The sequence below is a fragment of the Tenrec ecaudatus genome, chromosome 4 (genome assembly GCF_050624435.1).
Source record: "Tenrec ecaudatus isolate mTenEca1 chromosome 4, mTenEca1.hap1, whole genome shotgun sequence".
Classification (NCBI taxonomy): domain Eukaryota; kingdom Metazoa; phylum Chordata; class Mammalia; order Afrosoricida; family Tenrecidae; genus Tenrec; species Tenrec ecaudatus.
Window position 1 is genome coordinate 124,577,415 of NC_134533.1, and position 19,849 is coordinate 124,597,263.

The following is a 19,849-nucleotide window of genomic DNA, read 5'->3' on the forward strand; positions in this document are numbered from 1 at the left end:
AAATAGCGAGGGAATTCTTAGAGGTAAACTTCCTCAGCTTAATAAATAAGTATCAGGCAACCATTCAGAAGGCTGAAAGAACACCAGCCAGACTGAATCCCAAGAAGTCACAAGATACATAATAGAGCAGCAGATGGACCAGAGTGATGAAACCCCGGTGGAATACCAAAAATAGACTTTGGCGACACAGTGTGGCACCCCATTAGACTCAACTGGAAAACACCCATAAAGGCCAACAAACAGACCTTGAACTCTTTATAGGCTTTTCCATTTTTTCAGTGGCTTCCTTTTTGTTATTATTTTGTTTTTATTTTAAGTGGTTTTTTGTTGATTTTGACTTCCTTTGTTGTGTTATTTGGTTTTTCCAGGCTTTTGCACTTATCAATGTATCTGCATGTGTATTTAGATAAGGTAGGCGGGATTAATAATTTGGAGATACAAAGAACAGGACCAATGGTTCCAGGTGGATATGAGAGAATGGGAGGTGGGAGACAGGAAGGGGTGGGGATAACCAACCTAGGGACAAGGGAACAAGAAATGAACTATATTCAATGGAAGAAAGTTAGTAGGATGCCTAGTGGGGCTGAATCAAGGACAATGTAGCAGAGAAGAATTGCTAAACCAGAATGAAGGTACAACATGATGGTGGGACAAGAGGAAAGTAACAGGAAATAGAGGAAAGAATCAGAAGGAAAAGGACATTTATAGAGGCCTAAATACAGGCATGTACATATTTAAATATACATACATACATATAAAATTATGTTCTCATATCTATATGCAAAAGATTAAGGTTGAAGATGGACATTGGGTCTAGCCTCAAGTACTCCCTTAACACAAGAACACTTTGTTCTAACAATCTGGTATTTTGTGATTCTCACCTTCCTGGCACGATCACTGAAGACAAAATGGGTGCATAAGGAAATGTGGTGAAGAAAGGTTCCCGGCTATCAAAAGATACAGCATAAGCAGCCATCGAGCCAAGAAGCAACAAAGCCCACATCGAAGAAGACACCAGCCCAGGTGATCATGAGGTGTCGATGGAATCAGGTATCAGACATCTAAGACCCAGAACAATACCATACCCAAGGTCAATTGGGGGTGGAGGGCATTGAGTGGAGACCCAATGCCCATCTGTAGACAATGGACAGCCCGTCACAGAGGGGTCAGAGGGAAGAGATGAGCCAGTCAGGGTGGACTAAAGCACCAATGAAACACACAACTTTCCTCTAGTTCTTTAGTGTTTCCTTCCCCCTACTATCATGACCTCAGTTCTACCTTACAAACCAGAGCATGCACATTGCTATAAGGAATCCAGGATAGATAAAGCCTGCAACACAGGTAACCCAGGAAAAATAAACTCCTCAGGGTCAACAACGAAAGTTGAGATACCAGTAGGCTTAGGGGATAGTGGGGGCAGAAAGAGGGAATTGATCACAAGGTTATCAATCTAGAATCCTTTCCCAGTGGGACAAATAATGGAAAAGTGAGGGGCAATGGCGAACTATGTAAGATATGGAAATAATCATCTGTAACTTACCAAGGGTTCATGAGGGAAGGTGTATGGGGTAGGATAGGGGGAAAATGGGTAGCTGATATCAGGGGCTCATATCAGGGGCTTAAGTGGGAAGAGAATGCTTTGAAAATGATGATGGCGGCATATGTGCAAATGTGCTTGACACACTGGATGAATGTATGAATTGTGATAAGAGATGTAAGAGCCTCCAATAAAAGTATTTAATAAAAAGAAAGCTAACAACATTGTTTGTTGGAAGCAAAGAGGACTTGAAGCACTTATGGATGGAGATAAAGAATATAGATTTCGGTGTGGATTACACCTCAATATAAAGGAAATAAAGATCCGCACAAATGGACCAGTAGGATACATCATGATAAACAGAAAAGGATGGAAATTATCTTACTTAGATTCACAATCAACACCCATGGAAGTAGCCATCAAGAAATAAAATTAAGTTTTCACTGAGCAAATCTTCTACAAAAGGCTTTTTGAAAGTGTTAAAGAATCAAGATTATCTTTGAGGCCTAAGGTGCACTTGATTCTAAGCACTGAATTTTCAATTGCCTCCCATGGACCAGGCAGTGTTTCACTCTGTTCTACGTAGTGTCACTATGAGTTGGAAACAACTATATGACACCTAACAACAATCAACGGCATCCCTCTAGCAAGAACTCTACCATGCCAACATAGCTAACTGGTCATTCCTCAAAAATCCTCAGACATCTGCTTTGCTCAATTTCTTTCAGCTTTCATGAAAGAATTTCCATTCTCTTGTGTATATTTTCAATTTTTATCATTCATCAGAAACTAAAATAAGATCTTCAGGAAGCTTTCTATTCAAACCATCTTAAATCTAAATTCTCACAGAAACTACCTTGCTGCATATTTACTTGTGTAGATTTACTTTCCTTTTTTTACTGGGGGAAGGAAGGATTGTTGTCTCTATAGTCACAAAAATCCAAATTGCTTAGGTTCTACAGTTAGAATTTAATAATAGCTAAAAATTTCTTCAAAGAGTAATCATTTAAAAGTAACATAATATTTAATAAGTTGTTCTGATTATTCTCACTAGTGCTACTTTTTAGCAGACAAAAGGAGAGTCTATTAGGATCTGGTAAGAAGGTTTATTTCTGTGATGTCTAAATAAGAAACAAAATCTTGGCTAAAAGGCTTATTTGAAATTCTACAGGCTGACTTTTTTCTCCTAAGTAGCACCAAGACCCTGAAGCAGAATGGCAGGCTTCGTGGCCCACAGAACGACTTAGTTGAGTCCAAGTACTAGAGAGGTACATGCCTATCAATATGGCTGAGAGGAGGGATTATAACCTATTATGTTCCTTAACAAAGCCCATAATTATTAGTACTGCCTGAGTTTATATAGCCACTTACATATAAAACCCAGCAAAGGAGTTAAGAGTGCTGTGGGAGAGATGGCTGGTGTTAAAACAGGGAAAAGCAGAATGGAGGGTGAAGGTATGTGTGACCACTGCCTCATGGCAGTCGGCCTTGGGGTGGTATGGAATTAGATTCTCCTTCCCACTGAAGCCAGAGAAGATGAGCTGTGGGCCCCACCCCACTTCTTAAGCAGTCACAGGGCTTAGGTTTCATGGATTCGGGGGATCTAGGCAATAACCCCTGTCACTGTGGTCACTCAGAACCTCTCTAGCTCTACATCTGTTCTTGAGGCTATAGGCACACCACATAGCACTCTGAACATGTAATACTTCCATCTAACTTCTGGCTTTTACCACATCAATGTATCCTCTCCTCAAAGATGCTTTGCTCCACTAGCTTATCTAAAATGGTCCTCTCAATTCACAATCCCCCATCCTCATTTTTCGTCATAGCAAATACCACTATTAGCATGATAATATGCGTATTACCCCTCCATGGAAAATGCTAACCTTGTGAAAGCATGAAGTTTATTCTGGCCAAGAATAAATCAGCATGTCCTAGAACACGGCCCAGTAATAATAGGCATACAAAAGGAGTAGAAAGAAAAAATGAACACAAAGTAGCCAGATTTTAAGTTTCCATTTTGAATTGCCTATCATTCTCTCAAGGAGTAATTCTGAGGAAGAAAAAGGGAGGGTAAAGAGTGAATTGAAAAAATTAAGTACTCATTATTTGTTTGTATAGTTTTCATACAAGGTCATTATAGGATCAAACAGCAAGACGGTTGGAAGTTTCCCACCAGCTTTAATGCTGTTATTTGTTTACAAACAAATCCATGCTCCCTATCTCTTTGCACAGTCACGAGGAAAAACGTCTTCTCAGCCTGCAGATGTGACTGTCCACCTATGGGTGCAGAAGAATCCAACCAGAAAGATGCACAAGGACCCTATCTAAAAGAATTATGTCAACAGTTCTCAACCTGTGGATGGCGACCCCTTTGGGGCCGAATGACCCTTTCACAGGGGTTGCCTAAGACCATCAGAAAACACATAAATATTTCACAATATAAAATTACATATTGCTTTGTGATTAATCACTACTATACTTATGTTTAATTATGTTCAATGTGCAACAATGAAAATATATCCTGCATATCAGAGTTACATTACCATTCATAACAGTAGCAAAATTACAGTTATGAAACAGCAGCAATGAAAAAAATTGTATGGTTGGGGGTCACCACCACATGAGGTACTGTATTAAAGGGTCACAGCATTAGGAAGGTTGAGAACCACTGAGTTATATAGACATCCACCAAAAGACTTAAATACCCAAAATGAGTCTTTGTTCTCTCTCTTACTGCTCTTGGGCTACTTTGTTCACTCTCTTGCTGTTCTTTACTCCTGCTCTGTGGGCCCTCTAAAATAGTGCTCTCTCTCTCTCTCTCTGTCTCTCTCTCTCTGTCTGTCTCTCTCTCTCTCTCTCTCTCTCTCTCTCTCTCTCTCTCTCTCTCTCTCTCTCTCTCTCTCTCTCTCTCTCTCTCTGTTAGTACCTTACTCCACTTGTATCTGCCAGCTCCTTCCTCACCAGCTGGTTCTCTGCAATCAGAGCTGCAGTGACTGTAGCAAGCAGAGACCCTGTTAACTCCTTCTTCACCAAACTCTACTGTAAAACATACTTTTCTTTAAAACTTGGGTTCTTGTAGCCCCTATACCTAGGTGTCTCCATTTCTTTCACTCAACTCCAACCTCCCTTGACTATCCTAATTACATTTATCTCATTCCCTTTGATTCCTGTAACTCCCATTATCCCTCAATAAAACTTAACTAATACTCTTGTCTTTCATATCTCTTCCCTGGTTTCTAAAACCTTACAGTCACCTTGTAAGCCACTAATCTGCCAATAATAGATGCTTGTCCTTGGGTCTCAGGTCAGCCCTAGTCCAATCAGTTATAAACCAAGTGATAAAACCACTAGGTAAAGGACCAATCTAAGCCAAAAAAACTGCTGTGGGATGCATCTTTGACAAGCAGCTAATATCCTAAAAATTGAGAGCTCTGTGTATAGCAGTCACTTAAAAAAAGGCCAAACTTTCAATCACTAGTACACTGGTAAGAACTCTACACTCAAACTAACATGGCTAATTTCCCATCCCCCCAAATCCCCATGCATTCGATCTGCTCCTTTTCCTTCCCCTTTCATGAAATATATTCACCTTTTTTGTTTCTATCCAAGGATCCCTGGTGGTATAGTGGTTACACATTGGGCTGCTAACTGCAAGGTCAGCAGTTCGCCACCACAAATTGCTCCATGAGAGAATGACTGGCTTCCTACTAACACAAGGAATTACAGTCTTGGGGCAGTTCTATCCTGTTGTATTAGGGTTGCTATGGCTTGAAATCAACTCAATGGCATTACGTGTGTATCTATCCAAATTAATTGCTCAAACATCTGGCAAAGATGGTGACTTACACAGACTCACTACTCATATGCTTTACAACAAAGACTCAGAAAGTACATGCAAGCAGAGAAGAAACTTGGGTAAGTAATCTAAATTAGTTGAACAGTCATTGTTTATCTTCAGTAGTAAGTCCCTATTTACTGATATGAAAGCAGAGCATAATTTTGGACTTAAAGTTTTTCTATGACAAGTCTTATGAACAGTGTTCCTACCAGAGGACTTAAAAACTGCGAGACAGCCTGACTATGCTTCTGTTGCTGCTGTCACAAGCACTGACCAAAAAATTTCTCAGAACTTTATCCTATTCTTATTCAGTGCACATTATTGAAGACAATTATTTTATAATTTCTTAAGAATACAAATTTGACATATGGGATCAAGCATAAGAACAATTTTAAGGATGGTACAGAACTGGGTAGTGTTTCATTCCAATGTACATAGGGTCTTTATGAGTTGGAACCAAGCTGATGGCATCTAATAACAAGAATAATTAATTTGGGATTGTGTATATGTGTAGTTAAAATGGTTTTATATTAACTCATGGTGACCCCACATAGTGTTTCTTAGCTTCCAGAAAAAGACTGTTGTGTACTGGCAAGTATATTCCAACTTATAGTGAACCTACAGAACAAAACAGAAATCTCCAAGGGCTTTGTAGACTGCTTCAAAGTCTTTTCTCCTGCAGTGATGGGTTTGAGCCCTTCGAAGACAATGATAAATAGTGACAATCACAATTATTAAGCCTCGGAACTTTTTTCTAGACTTGTTTCAGACATTCAACTTACTTATTAAATATCTGAGGACTTTGTAGCATTGTGCTTAACAGTAAACTATGGACAAGATTCGTGCTAACTTTGAAATAACATAATTTAAGTAAAAGAACTCAAGTATAATGATGTTACCATAATACCATACTTTGGTATTTTACAGTACAAATTGATATCATGGCATTAAATAAACCCTGATGGATAAGTTTTGGGCTTCTAAACAATAAGTGGCTCAAACCCACAGGTCACTCCCAGGAAGAAAGATGAGGCTTTCTGCTCCCACAAAGACTTACAAAATCCTAAAAGAAAATGTACAGGGTTGTTATGAGTTGCAATTAGCAATATGGCAAGGTGTTTAGTGTCCAAGATTCTAAAATTGCTTTGTATACCAATTGGCAAAAATTTCAAAATAGTAAAAAGTTAGCTCTAAGTCACTCAACTGTACCCAGATTACTACTAGTGACTAAATAGCAACACCATTTTTCTCAATACCAATAAATTCAGAAGGTACCTAATTTATAAGAATATACCATTTCCCTAAGTATTTAAAAGATAATACAATTTTTCAAATAAATTGCTGGGCCGATGAGCTGAGGGTCAGAGCGTTGGGGAACAAGAAGTTCAAATGGCCTATCTTGGTCCGCAGTCTACAGCAGAGGTCCTCACACTTGTTAAACAGGGGGCCAGTTCACTGTCCCTCAGACCTGAACAAATTCCTATGCACACCGCACATATCTTATTTTGAAGTTAAAAAAAAAGAACAAACGGGGCAAAAATACCCGGCAGGCGGAATAAATGTCCTCGGTGGGCCACATGTGACCCGTGAGCCGTAGTTTGAGAACATCTGGTCTACAGCCTACTCTGGTGAGCAGTGATTAAGCTCCTAAAAGCTAATGGCTGTCTGAGGTGTAACTCTTAAGTCTCTCCTAATCCAGAGAAAGGAAGAATGATAAAAGCTAAAGAACAACGACACAATTAGTCTAACAGAGTATAAGCTCACAAAAACAAGGTTTCCACGACCTTGAGATAAGAATAACCAGATGATGGTCAGCAGCAACTACCAACTGTTTTGAAAGGAATCACATTAGACAGTCCTGGGTAGAGTGAGAGAAAGATGTAGAAAAAAACTCAAAAATCTATTAGAGACTACGGTCTCCATCTGAGACTATGGTTATTGGTAACTCTTTGGGTTTGGAAATAAACTTTCCCTTGTGGCTCAATTTCCAGCCAAACAATAGGTCTATAAAGGTGATAACTCTTGATGTCTACAAATCTTAGAATAACTGACCTTTGGGATCAAGGGGGCATCATTTTCAAAAGAATAAAGTTAAGAAAGAGGAATAACAACAAGAAGCAAAAAGGGGAAGGGGAATGGATAATGTTACATGGCTAGGATTGCAATGAATGTGATGATACACGATGTATATGAATCATTGTAAAACTGATGATTTAATTCTGTAAATCTTCACCCAAATCATAATGTTAAATTTTGTTTAGAAAAAGAATATGAAAAACAGAATAAAATGATGCATTTGTATTAGATATGCAAATTCATGCCTACAGAAATATTTTAATGGCTGTCTTTTTCAAATACTAATTTTTGCCAATTCATATGAATAAAATCTCCAGGCTTACAAGAGAAGATAATGCTGACTACATTCAACAACCACCAGAGGCACATTCTAAAACCATGCTACCAATTGGTGGTTGGCATCTCAGGTGTATCTCACAGAGAATTATTTTGTCCTAATAATTAGCTCATAAGTTAGTTCTACAAAAAGACATTGCTACTAATTCCATCCTGCCAACATCATTGTGTTAGATTAAGCTGACTAGAGAAAAAAAATCCAGGGACATTCATATATGTATAAGAAAGAGCTTTATATTAAAAAGTAATTGTATATTGACAAAAGATCCCTGCCCAGTCTAAAACAAATTCTTAAGTCCATTATGTCCGATCCTAGTTCATATATTCCTCTTTAGACTCCTGCAGCACATCCAATGATGCTGAGTGCAGGAAATTCACAGGCTGGTGGGTGAAAAGTCTTGTGGATCCAGTGGCAGTGGAAGCATCTCAATGCTGGCGTGGGTCTCCAGCTTTCTATCTCCTTCACATGAAGGTGAAACAGACTCCAGAGAAAACAGAGAGGAAGTTCCTCGAATCCTCATGAGAAGGCCATGCCCACAAGGAGCCATCATCATCAGGCTGTGCCCTCATTGACAGGCTAGATGCCACCCTTTCATAATTAAAACCCTCAAGTTGACACAAGACTATGTAACTACCACAGTGATTATGAAAAGAATGGTAAAAGAATTGTGTTAGAAAAATAATTCCATGACAAACACCTTTCTTTAATCAAATATGCTTGCTCCAAACATGGAAAAAATTAATTTCAAATGAAATTGTACCATTGTTCACAATCCCAAAGCTTGAAAAGATGTGGAAATGTCTATTTCATTGTAATAAGTCGTTTTGAGAAATATAGTGAGACTGCTGCTTCCATAAGCATCCATTGTGGATCCAAGTAAAATGAAATCCTTGATAATATCAATCTTTTCTCTCCATTTATCATAATGCTATCTTTTAGTCCAGTTTTACTGATTTGGGTTTTCTATAAATTGAGCTGTATACTGAAAGCTGTAGTCTTTTTTAAAAAAAAAATCATTTTATGGGGGACTATTACAGCCCTTATCGCAATCCATACATTAATGCATTATGTCAAGCACATTTATACATATGTTCCCATCATTTTCAAAAAAATTTCTACTTGAGTCCTTGGTATCAGCTCATTTTTCACCCTTCCCCACCCTCTTCCCTCCCTCATGATAGTATAAAAAAAAAAAATCATGTCTTACACTGACCGATGTCTCCCTTCTGTTGTTCATTCTCCCTGGAAAGGGGTTATATGTAGATCATAGTGATCGGTTTTCCCTTTCTCCCCCCCCCCCGCCCCCCATCATCTCCTTCCCTTCCTGGTATGGCTACTCTCATTATTTGTCCTCAGGGGGTTATCTATCCTCGATTCCTTGTGTTGCAAGCTCTTATCTGTATCAGTCAGTATACATGCTCTGGTATAACCGGATTTGTAAGGTAGAATTGGGGTCACGAAAATGGGAGGGAGGAAGCATTAAAGAACTAGAGGAAAGCTGTATGTTTCGTCGGTACTATACTGCATGCACCCTGAGTGGCCTGTCTCTTCCTTGTGACCCTTCTGTAAGGGGATGTCCAATTGTCTGAAGATGGACTTTGGGTCTCCACTCCATGCTCCCCCTCACCCACATTGATTTCTTTGTCCTGAGTCTTTGATACCTGATATCTGATCCCACTGACACCTCAGATCACACAAGCTGGTGTGCTTCCATATGGATTTTGTTGCTTCTCAGCTGGATGGTCACTTCTTTATCTTCAAGTCTTTAGAATCCCAGACACTATACCTTTTGATAGCTGGGCACCATCAGCTTTCTTCACCACACTTGCTTATGTACCCATTTTGTCTTCAGTGATCGTGTCAGGAAGGTGAGCATCAAAGAATGCCAGATTATTATAAGTATATGTACATAGATCTATTTCCCTATCATTATATATAAATACATTTACATATGTACATGCCTGTATTTACACCTCTATCATGTCCTTTGCCTCCTAGTTCTTTACTCTATTTCCTTTTACTTTCCTCTTGCCCCACTATCATGTTTAGACTTTATTCAGGTTTCAGTAATTCCTCTCAGCTGCATCGCCCTTGATCAAGCACCACCAGGCATCCTACGCACTCCTTGTCATCGATTTTAGATCAATTGTTGTTCCCTTGTTCCTGGGTTTATTGACAACCCCTCTCCTCTTCCCCCCCACATCCCCTTTTCCCATATACCCCAGAACCATCAGTCCCATTGTTTTCTCCTCCAGATTGTTCATCTCTCCTATCTTAACGAAATAGATATGCAGAGACAAAAATAAGCGCAAAAACAAGACCAAAAAAATAGCAAAAGAAAACAAAGAACAAAACAACCACAACCAAAAAAGGAAAAAAGAAAAGCCTATAAATAGCTCTGTACCTGTTTGTTGACTTTTAGGAGTGTTTTCCAATCAAGTCTGATGGGGTGCCACACCCTAGCCCCAAAGCCTATTTTTGGTATTCGCTAAGAACTTCATTGCTTTGCTGCTCCCTCACCCGAGTGTGGTGTAGTGGGGGTCAGATTGGTCACATTTCCCACAGTGTCTCCAGTTGTCTCCCATAGTGCTATGGGTCAGTGAGGGACATTGTGTCTCATGGTGAGCCTGGCCTTATGATTCTCTCTTTGCATTGGCTGATCAGCAGGAATATTATCCTCAGGACTTGGTGGGTCAGGATGAGTTCCACTCTCTCTTTCCCGCTTCATTTGCTCCTGTGTGCTCTGATCCGATGTGTCCCTCTCCCTGAGTTGTAGCTTCAGTGCTGTCCTCTGAAGTGTATTCTTCTTGGGGGGGTGACGAGGTGGAGGGAGTGTCCACATAGTTGGGATTGGGGCTGGCCCCACAGACCTCTCTACTGGTTCACAACTGCATGCCGGTATGTTGCATTCACATCTTGGCCCACCAGGTTGAAGTCTGGTCCCTTTCTCCCTCTACTGTGGAGATAGAAACACAACCCTCACCTTAGGTGGGTTTATTCCCTGTTCTCCCACTACTCATGTCTCCCCCCCCCCACCTCTTTCTTTTCCCCTCCTTTGCAGTTGGCTGCCATATGTATCCCTGCATTGGGTCTGGCCCCTGCCAAAGTACCTGGACCTTACTCCATGAATGTATGTATATAGTAGCTTTTCTCCTATGCCCTTTTTGCATTTTTAAAGCTTATTTCAGAGGACTCATATTGTGCTTCTCCTTTTGTGCTTGACGTACTTCGCTTAACAAAATCTCCTCCAGTTCTTCCCATGTGGCGATGGGCTTCATGCATTCATCACTGCTTTTCAGGGATGTATAGTACTCCATTGTATATATGTAACAGTTTTTTGATCCATCCATCCACTGATGGAAATTTGGATTATTTCTAACTCCTTGAAATTCTGAACTGTGCCGTGATGAGCATTGGAGCATAGATGTCTGGCTGTGGTTTATTTCTTGCCTCTTCTGGCTATATCCCCAGTAGGGGCATTGCTGGGTTGTATGGTAGCTTGATTCCATCTGTTTTAGATATCACCAAATTGATTCCCATAGTGGTTGTACATACCTACAGGTTCACCAGTAGTGGTCCAGAGTTCCTACCTAACCACAGCCCCTCTAACACTTGTTACTTTCTGATTTTCTGAACTGGGCTATCTTTGAGGGTATTAGGCAAGGCTGTAGTCCTTGATCTTCATGAGTACATACTTCAAGTCCTCTTTGCTTCCAGCAAATAAGATTGTTCCATATGAATTTGCAGATGATGGGTCTTCTTCCAATCCTGATGCTCAGTTCTACTTCATATAGTCCAGATTCTTGGGTATTTGCTCAACATAAAGATTGAATAGGTTTACTAACTTCTTAAAGAGATAGAGAAACCCAAGATAAGCAAGAAACTCCTTGAGAGTAACAAAATACTAGACTTTGCACTACCCAACCTCAAAATCTAATATACAGCCACAGTCGTGAAAACAGCCAAGCACTGACACAAGAGTGGATACTTAGACCAATGTAATGAACATCCAAAAATAAATTCATTCACCTGGAGGCAACTGATCTTTGACAATTGCCAAAAAAAAAAATCCTGTGTTAGTCTGGGTTGATTAGAGAAACAACTTCAGAGACACTCATATATATGTAAGAAAGAGCTTTATATCAAAGAACAATTTATATTACGAAAACATCGTAGTCCAGTCCAGATCAAGGCCCTAAATCCGATACCAGTCAATAAATTCCTCTTCAGACTCACTCAGCACATGCAATGACGCAAAATGCAGGAAGATCACAGGCCAGTGGGTGCAAAGTCTTGAGGATCCACTGGCAGTGGAAGCATCTCTCAAGTCTCAGTCAGAGTGGCTCCACATGGCTTGTCACTGGAAGACAAGGAAATTCACAGAATCCTCATGATGATGCCCACAAGCTAGACTAACTGGAAGACAAGGAAGTTCACAGAATCCTCATGATGATGCCCACAGGCTAGACTCCACTCCTTCTACCTTCAAGTTCACACATAATTACCTCAAATACTAAATGGAACATAAAGAATAACTCCAACAAATGGTGCTGGCAAAATTGAATCTGTCTGCTGAATAATAGGACATATACCTTACCGCATGGACAAAAATTAACTTAAAATGGATCAAAGATATATATAAAGTCAAGATCATTAGTAAGAAAACAGGAACAAACTTAAGGGTCAATTAAAGGGCACAGGCATATTAAACACAAAACAGAACAAAATAGATGACTGGGACCTACTGAAAATAAGATATATGTGCATCAGAAGACTTCATCAAAAGGAAAGAGAGCCCAAACATTGGGAAAAAAAATTATCAGTAATGACACAACAAAAGGCGAATCTCTAATCAAAAGAACACAGCAATACTTGTACAAGAAAAACAAACAAGCAAACAAATGAGTCAATCAAAATCTGGGAAAGAGAAATCAACAGAGTTCACCAAAAAAGACATTGAAATAACTACCACAACACGAAAAAATTCTCATAATCACTAGCTATCTGGGAGATACAAATCTAAACAAGGACGAGGTACCATCTTACACCAACAATAACACCTAATTAAATAGGAAACAACAAGTGCTGGAGATACTGTGCAAAGATTAGAAATCGTATACTCTGCTGGTGGGACTGTAAACATGTATAATCACTGTGGAAAGCCATATGGTACTACTTAAGACAAGTGGGAATCCCACACATCAGGACCTCTGCTGGATATGCACCCTAATGAAGTAAGAGACAGAACAGGAATAGAAGTATGCACTCTCATGTTCCCCCTCAGCACTATTCACAATAATATGAAGTTGGAAACAGACTAAAAGATCATCAGTATAAGAATAAAGAAACTTTGAAAAATACACACAATGGAATATTAAGCACTGCTAAAAAATCATGATGAAACCACAGAGCACCTTACAATCTGGTCAGAACTGGAGAAAATTATGCTGAGGGATGTCAGTCAAACATAAAAAGACAAGCATTGGTTCTCAGGTAGAGCAGTCATTCAATCCAGCCTGCCAGACAATGGAGCAGTAAAACTGTCTAATGCTTGTAACCAACCCATTTAGCATTCCCTTATATAAACATTATAAAGACAACTCTTTTTGCAGAGGCCTCACTTCTCATTAGGGGAAGAATGGGAGTAAACCAAGAGTTTATTCCACATGTCAAAGCCCTACCAGACCAAAAACCAAGTTTCCTGCCATAGATTCAATGCCAATTCAAATTGACCCTACAGAACAGCATAGTCTGCACCTGAGAGTTTCCAAGACCATAACTCTTTATGGGAGTATACAGTCCCGTCGTTCTCCTGCAGTGTCTTAAGATCACCCTTATTCGGTGAGCACTCATAGACTAGTATTCATACACTCTGGTGGAGATTCATAATAAGAAGGAAAGAGAAGATGTGTCCGTCTCAAAGATGATCTCACTTCTGTTGGGCGAAAGGGAAGGTACTGTAACTTGTCCTGGGAGAAAATGCTCCTAAGTTGGAGAATCCACCTTGTACTATATGGCTAACCATGCATGGTTAAGCGATTTTCTTGTCAGTTGTTGGCGAAACAAGCCAAATGCTAAAGGTGATCTCAACTGTATAGTCATCTTCTCAAAGCATACGGCACACTACAAAGGCCAAATCAGAATAATCTGAATAGAAAAAACCCTCTAAGTGGCCACATATCACCTCCCTTATACGCAATTCATAAGAACAACCTTGAAAGAGGAGACCTCATAGCGGCTGGGGTCAATCCTTTCAAAAGGGGGAAAAGAAAGACTACCATTCATTTGATGCCATACAACACTGAGACGAGGATGTGACAAATCAAAGACACCATACAGGAATGAGAAAGGAACCTTACTGGAAAGTCCAGTTAAGACCAGGGGAAGGGTGCATCTAGATTTCACAGGAGGCACTTGTACTTTCGTTGGGGAGGAGCAGGCTTACATGGGAAAGAGACACGCAACAATAAAGACAGAAAACCCAAGGGGAGAATTAACATTTACTATATTCCTCGTCAGACGCTTTTGAATGAGTTTCTACCCAACCCTTGGTGAGCCATGCCATGGATTATGCACAAAGATAACCTCCAGACTCTGGCCGTAGAGCAGTGATTCTCAACCTTCCTTATGCCACTACCCTTTCATACAGTTCCTCATGTTGTGGTGACCCCCCAACCATAAAATGATTTTCGTTGACACTTCATAACTGTAATTTGCTACTGTTATGAATCATAATATAATTATCTATTATGCAGGGTGTATTTTCACTGTTACAAATTGAGCATAATTAAAACACTGATTAATCACAAAAACAATATATAATAATATATTTTGAAATATTTATTTCTAATTACAAATAAAAATGTCTTGAAGCATGGTGTAGCATGGGTAATAGTCTTAAAATAACAACAGCAAACTACATTGCTACATTTGTGACAATATGTGTAAAAAGCCAATGTCAGTGTGAAGGTTGAGATAGCTTCTTTCTCACCAGATCAGAAATTCTCGAGGCAGTCTTTGCAAAAGCACAACGAAGACCATCTTCCACAACAAGTCTACTTCTGTATTTAGACTTGATAACCAACAAGCTGCAAAGCCCTGTTTCACAAAGATATGCTGTTGGAAACGGAAGAAGGATGATCAACACAGTCTCAACCAGAACAGGATATGACTACAAACACTTGATCCAGAATTTTGCAACTGGCATTGTAGAGAAATCAGTTCTCACTGCATCGCTGTTAATAAGTTCAGTGAACTCTTGTACTGTCTCAGGAACATCTTCAACTTTGGCTGTGAACAGGCTCTGGCAAGGGCAAATGGGGTGTCAGGTAACTTTGGAAAGTGTGAAGAAATTTTATCTGCAAGCATGTACAAGTGTTCTTTCACAGAAATCATCATCGTAATACTTTTGTCTGGTTCAATGTCATGTTCCTCAAAGAAAGCAGATAAGGTAGGCAACATGTAAATTTTATTTTCATCCTTTTTTTTTTTTTTGCCAAAGCTGGTTTCCTTTGGAATGATCGAATCTTTTCAGACAAATCGAGGTATGTTGCATTTGGTCCTTGAAGTGATAAATTTAATTCAAGATAGCAAAGATGTCAACCAAGTAAGCTATTTTCTACAGTTCACTTTTATCGCTGAAAAGTGCTTTGAACTGCGGTCTTGCTTTCTGATAAAAAAAACGTTTTGAGTTCATCACGAACCTCAAAAACACGTCGTAAAACTTTTCCTCTCGACAACCATCTCATTCAGTGTGAAATAGCAGAGCATTGTTCCGCGCACCCAATTCATTGCACAATTGCAAAATCTGTTTAAAGTGCTCACATTTACAAAGCAGATGGAACTTAGGACATTTTTCATTAGCTCTTATAATTCTCGTGGCAGCATTTTCATTGCTAATAATTGCCGATGAATCATACAACAGGTTCCGATGACTTGTGGTGACTCAGTCAGTATCAAACGTTCAGATCCAGTTCGACATCCTAGCATAGCTGAACCACCATCTGTGCAAACACGACAAACCTTTTCCCAAGAGATCTTATGTTTTTGAAGAAATGAACCAACTATGTCAAATACATCATGTGCAGTAGTTGTCATTTCAAGAGGTTTGCAAAAAAGAAACTCATCTTTGAAGTTGCCATCATTAATATACCTCATGTAAACCAGTAACTGAAAAGTTTGCAATGCCTGTAGATTCATCAAGCTAGTTGTTAAATATTGGATGTGGAGCAGATTTCATTTCCTAGATTACCTGATCGAGAATATCAGCAGACATGTCATCTATTCTTCTGCAGACAGTGTCCTTAGATGAGGAAATTGCACTTAATTCCGTAACAAATTCGTCTCCAATAATAACTTGAACAATGTCTTTGGCCACTGGCAACAGTAAATCATCAGCAATGGTGTGAGGTTTCATAGCTCTGGCCATCCTAGTGCCACCAAATATGAAGCTTTAACAGCTGCTACATTTTGTTTGTGGTACTTTCCATCAGTGTCAAGTCTGGCTTTCTTGACTCCATCAGCTTTGCTTCTAAAACATTTGGTATTCTTGCTGGCAAAGCTCGGATACTTGCCATCAAAATGGTGTTTTCGTTTGTCCGGCTTCATGGATTCAGCTGACAAAACGTCACATTCTCAATTCCTGCTGTAATTATTGAGTAAAACCATACTATAAAAAATCCTCGTGCAGAGTGGAGACGCAAGGCCCAAGTGTCGACCAATGGAGATCCCCTCATAGAGGGGTTTAGGAGAGGAGAGGGTCAATCAGGGTGCGAGGTAGTACCGATGAAGAACACAGCTTTCCCCCCAGATCCTGGATGCTTCCTCCCCCCAACTACCATGATCCGAATTCTACCTTGCAGGACTGGATAGGGCAGAGGTTGTACACTGGTACATATGAGGGCTGGAGGCACAGGGAATCCAGGGTGGATGATACCTTCAGGACCAAGGGTATGAGGGGCGATGCTGGGAGAGTGGAAGGTGAGTGGGTTGGAAAGGGGGAACTGATTACAAGGATCCGCATGTGACCTCCTCCCTGGGAGATGAACGGCAGAGAAGGGGGGAAGGGAGACTCCGGATAGGGCAAGATATGACAAAATAACGATGTATAAATTACCAAGGGCACATGAGGGAGGGGGGAGCGGGGTGGAAGGGGGGAGCGGGGAGGGAGGGGAAAAAAAAGAGGACCTGATGCAAAGGGCTTAAGTGGAGAGCAAATGCTTTGAGAATGATTGGGGCAGGGAATGTATGGATGTGCTTTATACAATTGATGTATGTATATGTATGGATTGTGATAAGAGTTGTATGAGTCCCTAATAAAATGTAAAAAAGAGGAGAAAAAAAAAGAAAATGATTAGGGAAAAGAATGTACAGATGTGCTTTATATAATTGATGTATGTATATGTATGAACTGTGATAAGAGTTGTATGAGCCCCTAATAAATTGTTTAAAAAAAAAAAGAAAAAAATCCTCACTATATTTTCTTTTCTTAATGTTCTTTTCTACATGATTCAATATCATACGATGGTTTGCTAATGAATAATATAAAACAATAGCTCTAATAATACAAAAGATAATACATGGCATAGTTCAGTCAATACAGTTAATTAAAGTTTTCTATGCTTTACCTTTCTGTTGTTTTTTTTTTTACATACCTGTCACTACCACAAGGGACAGTATTCACATCAACCTCAGCTTAATAAAAAAGACCAATCATCCAGATTAAGTTTCCATGGTGCAGGTTTGGGTTTTTTTGCAGTTGATGACTTTACAGTACATAATTTTACATTTACCCAGTATTTATAATTCATGAAGTGTCATTTTACCTCTAATACTGCTGCTTTCAACACAGTAGCTGCTCTCTACACAGTAGCTGTTCTCTACACGTGTGACTGGTCCACATAAGTACATTAAGGCACCAACCCTGTCACATACACCTGTATTTGTACGGGGTGTATGTGAACCATCACGATGATGGCATCATGTCAGGTACTTGCATGTATCTGTATGTGGGTGACTCGCCTGAAGACAGATGAGCAGTGTCTTGGTTCCTAAGGCCATCGGAAACATGTTTTCTGATGGTCTTAAGTGACCCCTGTGGGGTTGTGAGCCACAGGTTGAAAACCGCAGCCATAGAGGGAACATGGCATCTCCCATAGGCCCTACCAGACAAACTCGACATGAAAACTACACTGAACAAACTGGGCCTCCCTCAAAATTACTTGAAGCTCTTGGGGTTACTACTGAAAATCCCTGATAAGAGAAGAAACAAATGACAGTCACCCCAAGACTGTGGAACTGGCAGTCACTGGACTTTGGTTAGGCTCTCTGGCTTAGTAGGCAACCAATGAAAGGGACACAGAACCACCAATTACTTATCTTATAGCTGACCTTACATTAAATAACATATAAATCTGATAGGCAAAGATTTGTGATTGTAAGGAATGATATAAGAAATTTTCTCTTGGTACCAACCCCCATGATCAATGTAAACAGAGCTCAATCTGTACAAAGCAATAACTCATTGATTGTGGTTTTGCAGCTGGACTAAACTTGTATAACTTCCTTTTTAAAAGTTATCTTAAATTCTATGCCATTGGATAAATTATGGATGTTATCAATGAAATCCCCTTACAGCCAAGGGACATAATTGATTTATTTTTTAACCATAAAATAATAAGGCCACTAAAGTAAACCAAAGTCGTACATTACCCACGAAGAAGCAGATATGTTCTGGGCTCCTACTTAACTCTAGCCCCAATCTAAGAACAGTTAGTTTGTATAACATGCCCCTGTTCAATACTCGCCTTCCTGAAGGGATCACTGAAGATAGGGTGTTACAGCAAAGTATGGTGCCCAGATCTCAACTGCAATTTTGTCTGGGAACTTAAAGACTTACACACAAACAAGCAGCCCTCTATATGAGGAATCAACTAAGTCAACATGGAAGAAGCGTACCAGCCTGTGTGATCCAAAAATAACAAATAATAAAATCCAAATGTAAAGGGAAACGTATCAGCAGAGCACCCAATATATACAGAAGACTATAGAGGACAGTAGGAGCCCAAAATCCATCTGCAGAGTACCTAGTCTGATCAAGCCTGTGGTAGTTAACATAATTTCATGCCAACTTGATGTATGAAAGTACAAGGGTGGAATCTAGCCTATCAATCAGGTCACAGCCTGATGGTGTGACTCCTTGTGGATGTGGCCTTCTCATAAGGAGGGTCGTGGGAACCTCCATTCTCTGCCTTCACCTTCCTGCTGGTGAACCACGCTGGTATCTGCCAGAACCATGGAGAAGCATCCACCACCATTACATCCACTGGTCTGTGACATTCCCGCATTCAGTATCATTGCACATGGTTTCATGAGGCCGAAGAGGGACTTATAGCCTGGGCTGGGATGTTTTCCTTATATACAATTAGTTCTTGACATAAAGCTCTTTCTTATACATACATATGAATGTCACTAAAATTGTTTCTCTAGTCAACCCAGCCTAAAACAAAGCCTCTGGCAGATTCCCCCTGGCCCTAGACTAGGGATGAGAACAGGGATTATTGTAGACTTGAGCTTATGGTGGATGGGACTATGGTATAATATGTTGTCTGGTCAGTTGACATTCCTCTTGATCCAACTTGAATTTGCTTTAAGTTTAAATATTTCTCATGTCTTTCAAGACAGAAATTTTCTCTCTGGCTTATTTTCATGTTCCTGGTGGTCTTTTCTTACTTCATATTTTTTGTTTTGTTTTTGCTTTGTGTTGGTTATGTTTTCCAGTTTATGAAGCATCAAAAGAGCAGATGCATAGAGACAATTACTGATGTAATAGTTTATTGGGATGGAAGAGAGAAGGGGGGTGAATTAGGGAGCATATAATGAATATGGGAGGAGGGAGGGTACACTAGAATTGATTGTGACACATACAGAGAACTCCTTTATAAAAGAGACTTAACTATGGAAGTATATGATGTGAATTTTATATCAATAAAATTATTTTTCATAAAAACCCTCTCAGTGAACCTGTTTCACATTAAAGGAACTAATAGACACATTTGGA

At 39.7% G+C, this 19,849-nt stretch overlaps 1 protein-coding gene across 5 annotated transcripts in view; it reads right to left on the bottom strand.

Annotated features, from left to right (window-relative positions):
- MAPK8 (mitogen-activated protein kinase 8) overlaps positions 1–19,849 on the bottom strand; it is a 115,095-nt gene that overhangs the window by 62,158 nt on the left and 33,088 nt on the right. The window contains exon 3 of one of the 5 annotated variants that reach the window (XM_075546750.1): positions 12,028–12,151. The exons of the other annotated variants lie outside the window; for them this stretch is intronic. The gene's annotated coding sequence lies outside the window, so the exon portion shown is untranslated. The remainder of the gene's footprint in view (positions 1–12,027; positions 12,152–19,849) is intronic. 5 annotated transcript variants of the gene reach the window in all.